Genomic DNA, 13,535 nt, shown 5'->3' on the forward strand with positions numbered 1-13,535 from the left:
GTGGGGACCACGGGGATGGCCTAGTGGATAGAGCACAGGCCTGGGAGTCAGAAGGTCATGGGTTCTAATTCCAGCTCTGCCACTTGTCTGCTGTGTGGCCAAGTCGCTGCACTTCTCTGGGCCTCAGTGCCCTCATCTGAAAAATGGGATTAAGACTGCGAGCCCTGTGTGAAACAGGGACTGTGTGCAATCCAATTATCTTGTATCCACCCCAGCACTTAGAATAGTACCTGGCACATAGTAAGCGCTTAACAAATACCATAATTATTATTAAAGCCACCTCAGGGCACCTCCTCCCCAACTAGACTCCCGCTGAAGCCGCCTTCTCGGGGTCAGACGGCTGCGGGATGCCTAGACCCCCATTCTACCCTCGGGGTCAGCTGGGGAGGCCCTCTCCCTCCCAACGCCCCCATCCTTAGACTTCCCAAATCAATCACTCAATCAGTCGTACGTACTGAGCACTTACTGAGTACCGAGAAGCAGTGTGGCTTAATGGAAAGGGCATAGGCTTGGGAGTCAGAGGATGTGACTTGCTTGCTGTGTGACCTCGGGCAAACCACTTAACTTCTCTGGGCCTCAGTTGCCTCATCTGTAAAATGGAGATTAAGACTGTGAGCCCCATGTGGATCACCTTGAATCTAGCGCTTAACAAATACCATAATTATTATTATTACAGAGCCCTGCACTGAACGCTTGGGAGCGTACAATATGAGAGTGTGGTAGACACACAAGAAGCTTACAATTAGAGGGGGAGAAAGGCATTAATATAAAGAAATGAATTACTGATGCATACATGATTGCTGTGGGGCTGAGCGAGGGATTCATTCATTCATTCAGTAGTATTTATTGAGTGCTTACTCTGCGCAGAGCACTGTACTGAGCGCTTGGAATGTCCAATTCGGCATCAGATGGAGACAATCCCTGCCCAACGACGGGCTTACAGTCTAATCGGGGTTGACTAAAGGGTACAAATCCAAGAGCAAGGAGAGAATAGGGAAGGGCTCAGCTCCCTCACCAGCTCCTCAAAAGTCTCACTTCCAGGACTGTGTGCGTCTGTGCCCGTTTGTGCATGTATGTGTAGACGTGTGTATGTGGAGATGTGTGTGGGGGCTTAACATACAAGGGGCGCTACAAGTCAGCTTTCGCAGCATCGTTTCTTGAGAAGCAGCGCGGCTCAGTGGAAAGAGCACGGGCTTGGGAGGCAGAGGTCATGAGTTCGACTCCCTGCTCTGCCACTTGTCAGCTGTGTGACTGTGGGCAAGTCACTTCACTTCTCTGGGCCTCAGTTACCTCATCTGTAAAAATGGGGATTAACTGTGAGCCTCACGTGGGACAACCCGCTTCCCCTGTATCTACCCCAGCGCTTAGAACAGTGCTTGGCACATAGTAAGCGCTTAACAAATACCAACATTATTACTGTTATTATTCTACCGTCTTGGAAAAACTACCTAAGATATGTGGATATTTTCTAGCACGAATATAAAATAAAGATAAATCTGCTCTGCAGGCTCTTGTTCGAGCTGCCCCCGTGTGGCTAGAGGCGGATCAGCAGCGCCGAAGCCTCCCCGTGCTCTGAGTGGAAGGAAGGCGGCTCCAAATAATAATGAGCAACAAGAATAATAAGAATTAATGATACTAATTATCATTACTAACAGTGGTATCTATTAAGCGCTTACCATCTGCGAAATAGTGAACTGCCCGGGGAAAGGCTCGCAGTCTAAGTAGGAGGGAGAGCAGGTTTTGAATCGCCCTTTAACAGATGAGGAATCTGAGGCCCAGAGAAGTGAAGTGACTTACCCAAGGTCACACGGCAGGCCAGCGGTAGCCTTTCTGTCCTCAGGATTGTCACGAGCCGCTCGCCGACCTGGGGCTTGGCTTCCTTGGCTCTGACTGCCGGGGGGGCCCAAGGCCGCTCTCTCTTGTGTGGATCCAAAGTTCGGAGCGACCCCAAGGGTCCTCCCCGGCTCCTCAATCCCACAGTCTTGGTTTACTTCGACGCCTCCCTCTCTTCCAGACTCCGCGTGATAATCAAGGTATTTGTTAATGATGATGATAGCAATTTTGGTATTTGTTAAGAGCGTACTATGTGTCAAGCGCTGTTCTAAACGCCGGGCTGTTTCAGGTGACCGAGTGGACACGGTCCCTGTCCCATATGGGGCTCACAGTCTAAATCAGAGAGAGGTGGACTTAATCTTCGTTTTGAGGATAAAATAAGATTATTATTATAATCACAGGTATTATGTCTTATTATGTGCCAATAATAATAATGTTGGTATTTGTTACGCACTTACTATGTGCAGAGCACTGTTCTAAGCGCTGGGGGAGATACAGGGTCATCAGGTTGTCCCACGTGAGGCTCACAGTTAATCCCCATTTTACCGATGAGGGAACTGAGGCACAGAGAAGTTAACTGACTTGCCCACAGTCACACAGCTGACCAGTGGCAGAGCTGGGATTCGAACTCATGACCTCTGACTCCCAAGCCCAGGTTCTTTCCACTAAGCCACGCTGCTTCCCTAAGCACTTACTATCTTCCAAGGAAGATTGATCACATTTAATCAGTCAGTTCCCTCATCTGTAAAATGGGGATTAAGACTGTGAGCCTCACATGGGACAACCTGATTACCCTGTATCTACCCCAGTGCTTAGAACAGTGCTCTGTGCATAGTAAGCACTTAACCAATACCAACATTGTTATTATCATCTGCAGCACCTCCAGAATCCACCCCTTTCTTGCCAGCCAAACTGCACCGAGGATCGTCCAGGCACTTGTCATGTCCCGACTCAGCTCCACGCTCCTTCCTGGCCTCCCTGGCCTCCCTGCCTCCAGCCTCTCCCCTCCCACTGCATACTCTGTTGCCTGGATCATTTTTCCAAAACTGACGTCTGCAGTCTGGGTCCGAGGGTGTCCCAGCCCCGGGGATGGAGACGGGGGGATTGGAAGGGAGGTGCCTGCTCTTTATGTCCTGTTTTCCCCCGAATCTCTCCGGCAGCTGCGGTGGAAAGCCGTGAAGGCTTTTCCGTGGGGAGTCACGGCTGGTGGCCTCGTGCCTCCAGACTGCACAAGATGCAGGAGATGGGAGACGACGGGTAGAGAGCTAAATCTTTAATGAGAGAGTCGGAGATAAGAGACTAAAATATTTATGGCCCCCTTTTAACCTGAGTTTTACAGCAGTGAAGTTTAGCCTATATATGCTGTTATTTTTATCAAGTTTATGATACTCCTCCGTTTCTAGCTCCCTTTAAATATGCATAAGACAGTTTTACTGACCTTGTTTACATGGTTTCCCTCTTTGTGCATTTATCTTCGGCCCTCGCTAGTGGGTTTATGATAATTGGTTCTAATTCATGTATATCACAGGCAGCTTAAATGACATTTAGCCTGGAATTAATTTAAGACCTTTTCCTGTAGCCACTGGAATGTTTCAAGATATGTGGAAAGTGATTCATGGCTGAGTTACGGCCTCAAGCAACTGTGGGACTTGGTCCGGGGCTGAGGAGACCGGAGGAAACTTGTGCCATGAACTGGGCTCGATGGAGACTTTAAGTCGCCCGTCCTGCTGGCTGCTGAAAATCGCCCAGAAAAGTCAAGGCTCCTCCCCAACACTGTGTTGTCTCTATTTGGAGGTTCCTAACCTGTCTAGGGTGCAAGGACCAGACTGAGCTCATTGGGACTTCGGTTCTGGACGGGTTGGGGCCCATGAACTCCTCCCATCCTGCTCCCCCCGGTCCTCACGGAAGGTTCTCTGGGGACTTTGGGTCTTTCCTTCCTAAAATAGAGCGAGGAGGGAGAATCGGGGATGGAGAGAGTCAGAGGTACCGGACGGTGTGAATTGGGTCTCCGGGAGAAGTCAGGGATGGAGAGGGGAGAGTCGGGGGGGCTGGATGGTTTGTGTTGGGTCACTGGGAGAAGATCAGGGATGGAGAGGGAGAGTCAGGGTGTTGGAGAGTTCGTGCTGGGTCACTGGGAGGGAGTCAGGGTTGGAGAAGAGAGAGACGGGGCGCCGGATGCTTTGTGTCAGTGTCGGTAGAGGAGCCAAAGCACTGTTCCTACCTCCGGACTCTCCCCTCTGCAGTCGGTACTTCTCTCTGCTGCCAGCTCATTTTTCTAAATTGTCTTTCTGCCACATCTCCCCACTCCTCCAAAACCTCCAGTGGTCGCCCATTCCCCTCTGCCTCAAGCAGACACTCCGGACCCCTGGCTCGCTCCTCTCTACTCATCCACTCTCTTCTCTCACTATGTCCCAGCTCGCACTCTCTATTCCTCTCAAGTCAACCTACTCACTGGGCCCCGTTCTCATTTCTCCCACCGGCTGGCCTCTTGTTCGTGCCCTCCTCCCTAGCTGGAACTCCCTCCCCACTTCTCATCCGGCACACTGCTTCTCCCCCCAGGCTTCGAAACTCTTCTGAAATCACACCTCTTCAAGGAGGCCTTCCCTGATTGAGTTTTCTTCCCCCAGGCCCTACCCTTCCACCTCGCTCCTCTGCACTCTGAGAGTTTCGTAGACGTCCTCGTCGTATCTGTGACTGGATCATGAGCCCTCGTGGGACAGGGACTGTGTCGGAGCTGATGATTCTGTTTAGTTGCCATTGTTTTTGATGAGATGTTCTTCCCCTTGACTCTATTTATTGCCACTGTTCTTGTCTGCCCGTCTCCCCCGATTAGACCGTAAGGCCGTCAAACGGCAGGGACCGTCTCTATCTGTTGCCGACTTGTACATTCAGAGCGCTTAGTACAGTGCTCCGCACATAGTAAGCGCTCAGTAAATACTATTGAATGAATGAATGAGCTCAGCACAATGCTCGGCAGCCTAGAGGAAGTGCTGAATCAACACCAAAATCAACCAGAGCCGGGTACTGAGTTCCAGGGGCTCCTCTGCTGTGGCTCGTCGTTTCCCTGGTGGCATCTGGGTGGGATGAGGGGGATCAGAAGGAGGGAAATCAAGCCAATCCCCTGCTTCAGGGCCCACCCGGAAGCCTTAGGAGCCTACTCTCCCCACTCTCCTCTAGACTGTAGGCTCGTCGGGGGCAGGAAATGTGCCTTTTCTATTGTTATGTGGTCCTCTCCCAAGTGCTTAGTACAGTGCCCCTGTACACTGGAAGCGTTCAATAAATAGAAGCAGCATGACTCAGTGGAAAGAGCACGGGCTTTGGAGTCAGAGGTCATGAGTTCGAATCCCAGCTCTGCCACTCGTCAGCTGGGTGACTGTGGGCGAGTCCCTTCACTTCTCTGGGCCTCAGTTACCTCATCTGGAAAATGGGGATTAAGACTGTGAGCCCCATGTGGGACAACCTGATTCCCCCGTGTCTCCCCCAGCGCTTAGAACAGTGCTCTGCACATAGTAAGCGCTTAACAAATACCAACATTAATTAATACTAACGATCGACTGACCGACCCGCCGCCCCCGCTCAGGTAGAGGTGGCACTTCCAACATCTGACCAGAAGAGGGCAGCGGCTCCTTGGGAAACAGCAGAAATTCCAGGCCGAAATTCCAGGGAAGAGGGGGAGCGGGAAAGGGACAGGAAAAAAATAATCGTGGTCTTTGTTAAGCGCTTACTATGTGCCAAACACTGTTCTAAGCGCTGGGGGATCCAAGGTGATCAGGTTGTCCCACGTGGGGCTCACAGTTTTAATCCCCTTTTTACAGAGGAGGTCACTGAGGCACAGAGAAGTGAAGTGACTTGCCCAAAGTCACCCAGCTGGCAAGTGGCGGAGCCGGGATTGGAACCCACGACCTCTGACTCCTAAGCCCGGGCTCCTTCCACTGAGCCACGCTGCTTCTCTAGAAGAGGAAGAAGGGAAGAGACAGAGGGGACCAAAGGGAAAGAGGACAAGAGGAAGATGGGGAGGCGAAGGTGGGGGGGCGGGCCTGCAAGCTCGTTGTGGGCAGGGAATGTGTCTGTTTACTGTTGTATTGTACTCTTCCCAGCGCTTAGTACAGTGTGCTGCACTCAGTAAGCGCTCAGTAAATCCGATTGAATGAATGAATGAAGGACCGGGGTTCTAATCCCAGCTCTGCCGCTTGTCTCCTGTATATCCTTGGGCAAGCCAGCTCAGTGGAAAGAGCCCGGGCTTGGGAGCCAGGGGTCATGGGTTCGAATCCCGGCTCTGCCACTCGTCAGCTGTGTGACCGTGGGCAAGTCGCTTAACTTCTCTGTGCCTCAGTCACCTCATCCGTAAAATGGGGATTAACTGTGAGCCTCACGTGGGACAAACTGATTACCCTGTATCTACCCCAGAGCTTAGAACAGTGCTCGGCACATAGTAAGCGCTTAACAAATACCAACATTATTATTAACCTCTCTGTGCCTCAGTTCCCTCATCAGTACAATGGAGATTAAGACTGTGAGTCTCACGTAGGACATGGGCTGTGTCCTACCCGCTTAGCTTGTTTCTACCCCAGTGCTTTTTACAGTGCCCGGCACATAGTATGTGCTTAACAAATACCATTTTTTAAAGAAAAGAGGGAGAAGGGGAGCCATCCTAAAATCACATCTCCTCCAAGAAACCTGATGATGATAATATTACTAATATCAATAATAATACTAGCATCTGTGAAATGCTTAATATGAGACGAGCACTGTACAAAGCACGAAGGAAGATACAGGATAAATCAGTTATTCATTCAATCGTTTTTCTTGAACTCTTACTTTGTGCGGAGCTTGTACTAAGCGCTCGGGAGAGTACACTATAACAACGTCCTGTCCATAGTGAGCTTATAGTGTAGAGGGGGCGACAGATATTAATATGAATAAATAAATTAGAGAGAGACATACATAGGGAGACAGAGAGAGTCAGAGGCAGAGAGAAATGATGACATTTCAGGGATTCTTCCCCAAAGGCCTGTCCAGGCAGAGGGTTCATTGACCCTCATAACCGGCCTGTGAGGCAGGGATGGCTTTCCCCGTTTAGGGATGAGGACGGCGAGGCCCAGAGAGGGTAAGAGACTTGCCTGAGGTCACGCAGCAAGTAAGAGCAGAGCCAGTAATACTACTAATAATAATGATGGTATTTGTTAAGTGCTTACTATGTGCAAAGCAATGTTCTAAGCATGGGGGGGGGGGGGAATGCAAGGTAATCAGGTTGTCCCAGGTGGGGCTCACAGTCTTCATCCCCATTTTACAGATGAGGTAACTGAGGCCCAGAGAAGTGAAGTGACTTCCCCAAAGTCACCCAGCTGACGAGCAGCGGAGCCGAGATTAGAACCCGTGGCCTCTGACTCCCGAGCCCGTGCTCTTTCCATTGAGCCACGCTGCTTCTATAGGATAATGATCGTGTTTGTTAAGCGCTTACTATGCGCCAAGCACTGTTCTAAGCGCTGGAGGTGGAGGGGAGGAATACAAGGTAATCAGGTTGGGGCTCCCAGTCTTCATCCCCATTTTACATTTGAGAGAACTGAGGCCCAGAGAAGCGAAGTGCCCGGCCCCAAGTCACCCAGCTGACAAGCGGCGGAGCCGGGATTAGAACCCGTGGCCTCTGACTCCCGAGCCCGTGCTCTTTCCACTGAGCCTCGCCGCTTCTATAGAATAATGATGGTGTTTGTTGAGCGCTTACTATGCGCCAAGCGCTGTTCTAAGCGCTGGGGGGGGGGGGGGATACGAGGTAATCAGGTTGGGGCTCCCCGTCTTCATCCCCATTTTGCAGACGCCGAGGCCCGGAGAAGGGAAGTGCCTGGCCCCAAGTCACCCAGCTGACAGGCGGCGGCGGCGAGATTAGAACCCGTGGCCTCTGCCTCCCGACCCCGTGCTCTTTCCTGTGAGGCCCCGTGGGCTGGGGCGGCGGGGGGCTGGCCGCAAATAGCCGGAGGCGGTTTGGACGCCGATCCGGTCCCACGAGGCCAGGAGAGGGCTCCCGCACGCCATTCGCCGGCCACGGGAACGACGCCCAATTGGGGGGGGGGGGGGGATCGATCGATCGATCGATAGATCGATAGTGGCTCCAGGGGGCCGGGGAGAGGGGAGGGGGATGCGGCCTCTTTTCCCCTTCACCGCCCCCCCCCCCACATTCCCCTCCATTCCTAGTCGGAAACGCCCACCCTCCTTTGCCCCCGCCCCCTGCCCCTCGCTGGGCCCTCGAGGGTCCCGGGGTGGGGGCGGGTCCCGAGCACCCGGTCCCCGTGGGCCTCTCCCGGGGGCGACCCCGGCCCCCAGCGGGCCTTCCCGGGCTGCCCGAGGCCCGGGCGGGGGGAAGCCCCCTCCTCCGGGCCCCAAAGGTGGGGACCCCCCCGGCCCGGAACCCCTTCGGCCCCTGACTGCCCCTGCGGCACCCCAGGAGAGGGGCGGGGGTCCCCCCGGCCGGGATGGACGGAGACGGGACCCCGGCGGAAGCCCACTTCCCCAGGTGAGTCTGGCCAGCGTGGGGCCGCCGTACTGGAACACCCCGCACCGTGCAGGGCAACGTCCCGGGCGCCGGCGAGAGCACGTCACCCCCAACGGGACGGTCTCCCGTGGGGAGAGAGGCAGGCGTGCACTGGGGATCGTTAAGGAGGGTCGGGGCGGCGGGGAGAGTGAGGTGTCGGGGAGGTTTTGGGGCAGGGGGGTCAGCTCCGAGGCCCCAGCCCAAGATCCCCAGCCCATTGCGTCGTGGTGACGCCCCTGTTTTTTGACCCCGGCTCCTTGAAGGGTATGATAGTAGAACAGTGCCCTGCCCATAGTAAGCGCTTGACAGATACCGACATTATTTATAATAATAATCGTGGTATCTGTTAAGCGGCACCGTTCTAAGCGCTGGCGTAGATACAGACAGGGTGATGGGGTCGTCCCGCGTGGGGCTCGAAGTCTTAATCCTCATTTTACAGATGAAGTAACTGAGGCCCAGAGAAGTGAAGGGACCAGCCCAAAGTCACGCAGCGGATAAGTGGCGGAGCCGGGATTAGAACCCACGGCCTACCAACTCCCAGGCCCGGGCTCTCTGCGCTGCGCCATGCTCCTTCTCCCATGGCAACTCGGGGAATAGGTGGGACGGAGTGTTGCGTGTGTTTTGTTGGAGGGGGGCGGAGAGGAGAAGCAGCGAGGCCTAAGGGAAGAGGCCCGGGCCTGGGCGTCGGAGGCCCTGGCTTCTCATCCTGGCCCTGCCACTCGCCTGCCCCGTGACCTGGGGCGAGTCACTCAACTTTTCTGCGTCTCCTTTTCCTCACCTGTAAAATGGGGATTCGATACCCGGAGTCAGAGGACCGGGGGTTCTCATCCCCGCTCCGCCGCTTGTCTGCTGCGTGACCTCGGGCGAGCCGCTTCTCTTCTTTGCGCCTCAGTCGTCTCGTCTGTAAAATGAGGATTGAGACTGTTAGCCCCTCGTGGGACAACCTGATTACCTTGTATCTACCCCAGTGCTAAGAACAGTGCTTGGCACATAGCGCTTACCAAATACCATAATAATAAAATTATTATTATTCTATTTAGATTTCAAGCCCAAGTTGGGACCCGGACTATTTCTACCCCAGCGCTTAGTATAGTGCTTGGCACATAGCACCTAATGTACCACAATTATTATTATTATCACCCCCCTGAAATAGCCTTTCAGCACCCCGTTTCCTTTGGTGTAGAGCTCCTTTTTTAATATCTGTTAAGAGTTTACTAGGTGCCGGGCACTGTACTAAACGCTGGGATAGAGACGAGCTAATCCGGTTGGACACAGTCCATGTCCCACATGGGGCTCACACACTTAATCCCCATTTTACAGAGGAGGAAACCGAGTCCCAGAGAAGCGCAGTGACTGCCCAAGTTCAAACAGCAGACAAGCGGCAGAACCGGGATTAGAACCCAGGTCCTTCTGACTCCCCGGGCTCCATCCATTGGGCCACACTCCTTGCCGCCAGCGGAGCCACGGTGTTCACATAGATGGTGGTCCAGGGGGCGGTCACCCATACCGTTCGAGACCCGGAGCTGGCTTCCGACACTCTGTCAGTCAGTCAACCGTATTTATTAAGCGCTTACTGTGTGCGGAGCACTGTGCTGAGCGCTTGAGAGAGGGCGGTACAAGAATAAACAGACATATTCCTTGCCCACCACAGGCTTACAGCCTAGAGGTGACAGGTGAGCGGGTCTGGAATTCAGTCTGGCAGTTTGAATGCTATCTCTCCCGATTCCCCACAAGCCACCCCCACTCAGGTCGATGGTCATCTTGGTCTTGTTGGGCCCACCTGTAAAATGGGATTGAATCTGGAGGCCCCCATGCCCCGAAGGACCCTAGGGTTAAAATCTGGTCCAGGAGCGGGAAGCGCTGGGCGGAGCACTCCGGAGAACAGGGCCGCCTGGCTAGATGATTTAGCATCGTTGGGAGTGTCCCGGTGGGCCGTCAGAATGCGGACGGGCCCCAGCCGTACACCCGGTTGCCAGCCGGAGGGGATCCTTCCTCTTTTTAATTCATTTTGAAATGCCTGCTATGGGTCCGACACCGTCGCTAAGCGCCGGACTGTCGGACCCAGGCCCCGTCGCACCCTGGGGCTCACGGTCTGAGTCGGAGGGGAGACCAGGTGTCGAACCTCCGCTTTACAGTTGAGGAAACTGAGGCACAGAGAAGTGAGGTGACTTGCCCAAGGTCCCACAGCAAGCAGTTGACAGAGCTGGGATCGGAACCCCGTCCTTCTGAGCCCCGGGCTTGTCCCTGTCCAGATGTTTCTCTCCTCTGCGCCCGGGGCCCGAACGGCACGCGGGGCCCGAACGGCACGCGGGGCCCGGTGGGTGACCACTCTGGCCGTCGGCGGGGGCAGCACCGTGGACAGCAGCCCGTCCGGTCCCGGACCCCGGGGACCGTCCACCGCTCTCTGGTCTCCCGCGGCCGGCCGAAAGCTAAAGGCGACTTCTGCGATCGGGGTTTGTCGGCGTTTCTGAATTACATACCGGGAAGACATTGAATTGGTTTAATTAAGAAAGTTTATTTCATGGTAACTCAGTTTTGTGATGCTGCGAGACTGAATGTGGCTCTGGGAGAAGTGACCTGTTATAAATATTCATAGAGTCTCTCCCCCTCTTCACCTCTCCCCCCGCCCCCCGGTCGGTCTTTCTCTCACACTCTCGTCCCCCAGGCTCTTTCGTAGGGTATGAAGAATTTTTGAACAATAGAATTCTCTAGGAGTCAGGGCAGAGGCTGTACCAGGACAGCAAAGTACAGACTCTGCCTGTTTTTAAAAGCCAATATAATTAAATGTTATCTCTTTATAGAACCTGGCATTTTCTTTGGTGTTCCTTATGCCAGTGTCACCAAAGCTCATCAAATATCAGGGTTAGGCTTGGCTGCTGTTTCCACAGTGAGATCTGCTCTCACTCTGAGCCCAGAGTCTCTCTTTTTCTCTCTCTCTTGCTCTTTCTCACTCTTTCTCCTCACTCTCATTCTGTCTCTCTCTCTCTCCCACCTTTCCCCTGCCTTTCCCCGCTCCCCCCACTTCATTTTCCTCTCCCTCATCCCTCCCCCTTCTCCGTTTTCCTTTCCCTCCTTCTCTCCCTCCCTTTCTCTCTCTCCCACCCCCCCGTTGCTCTCTCACTCCTCTAGGGCAGCCCATTATAAGCGATCTCCCAGTTAGACGACTTGGTCTTTAATGAGACTCCCTTTCAAATACCTCTCCGTTGCCACCCCTTCGGGGAGCTAAACACTCACCCCAACACTCTCCACACCCCATCCCGAATCTCTCTCCGCCTCCCAAATCCAGGGCTCGGGATGGGGACCGTGGAGTGGACAGTGGGGGGCAATTAGCAGCAACCTCCCCGCCCCCATCCCCTCCCCTGATCTCGGCCCCTGCAGAAGGCCTCCTGTCCGGTGGCCCTGGAGGCTGGCACCCCATCTCTGCCACTCTCCTTCGGCCTCCAACTCCCACCTCCGCACTTTGGTATGTGCAATTTCTGCGCTCTGTTATTTAAGCACTCATTTTCTCACCTGTCGCCTGTCTTTCCAGTCTCTTTTTATTCCCGTCAGTGGTTTATGCCGTGTCTGCCTCCCTGCGGACTCCTCCCGGGCAGGGTCAGCGTCTTTAACCTTTATTGAATCCTGCCGTTGGTCGCAGCTCTGTCTCCGGCCTCGATTTTTCCGGCGACCGGCTATCGTGGGCAAAGGTGGGTCGTGCGCTCTGCGATGTGCGCTGCACCCCTGCCCGCCTACTTGGCCGGCGCCCCCGGGGAACTTGATGGGCAGGGACGAGAGAGCGTGAGTGGCACTGGGCGTGAGCGTCAACTCCTCCGAGCAGGATCTCAGATTGAGACTCACCCATCGCTCCCCCAAGATGATTGTTTGATTGATTGGTTCATTGACCTGGGTGATGAGTCCCTCTGGCTGACAGAGATTCAGAATTAGGATTTCTTTTGCCATCAACCCCTTGCTCCCGCTCTCCTTCCTTCCTGGAATTCCCTCCCCCTTCACATCCTACAGTCCATGACTCTTCCCATCTTCAGAGCCTTCCTAATATCACATCTCCTCCAGGAAGCCTTCCCTAACCCCGCTTTTCTCCACCCTATTTCCCCACTTGAGTCCGTACTCATATTTAGGGACCCAATCCACCCCCTTCTCCCCCACAACACTTGGTCCATATCCTCATACTTGCTTGTTTCTTCTATCAGTAATTAATTTTCACATCCATCACCCCCACTAAGCTCCTCGAGGGCAGGGATCGTGTCTGCTTACTTGGTTGTACCCTGGCAGTACCGTGCTCTCCCCAGAGTGATCCCAGTTGATCGATTGTGCGGGCGCTGCTTCAGTTAAGACCAGCGGAAAGGACTGATTCTTCACTGAAGCAGTGGGTTAGGGAGGGGAGACGGGGAGCGGTGCGGTCTAGTGAAAAGAGCATGGACCTGGGAGTCGGAGGACTTGGGTTCTAATCCTGCTCCGCCACTTGTCGGCTGAGACCTGGGGCAAGTCACTTCACTTGTGCCTCAGTTCCTCATCTGCAAAATGGGGATTCGGTACCCACGCTCCCTCCTACTCAGAATGTGAGCCCTGCGCGGGACCTGATTATCTTATACCTAACCTGGCATTTAGTACAGTGCTCGGCATATAGTAAGCGCTTAACAGAATGCCACAATTATTATTATCCACCCAAGACCAGTATCTGTAGTTTATTTTAATGCTTATCCCCCTCACTGGATTGTCTCCTCCCTCCCTCCTTCTGACTCCTTGCGGGCAGAGATCACGTTTAACTACTCTTATCATCTTGTTCTCTCAGGGAGTGCTGAGTATAGTGCTCTGCCCGCAGTACGTGCTCAGTGAATACCACCGACCAATAATCGATGGTATTTATTGAGTGTGTGCTCTGGGCAAGAGCCCTGTACTGAGGGCTTGGGAGAGGATGTTACGACAGAGTTGGTGGACAGGTTCCCTGGCCAGGGCCAGCTCACAGTCTTGAGGGGATGGATCGATTGACCGAGGACTATGTTTCTGATTCGGAGCTCGGGGTCTGGGTGTGCCTTTTAGCGGTGCTCAGGACCTGGGACCCTTCCAAGGAGACTCAGCAGATGACCGAAGTGGTGGCTTTTAGCTGGAATTGGAGTGGTGGAAGTTTTCCACAGCAGATTGGAGTGCAGTAGGCTCAGTGCCAGCGGCCCTCCTCAGG

The sequence above is a fragment of the Ornithorhynchus anatinus genome, chromosome 18 (assembly GCF_004115215.2).
Source record: "Ornithorhynchus anatinus isolate Pmale09 chromosome 18, mOrnAna1.pri.v4, whole genome shotgun sequence".
NCBI lineage: Eukaryota > Metazoa > Chordata > Mammalia > Monotremata > Ornithorhynchidae > Ornithorhynchus > Ornithorhynchus anatinus.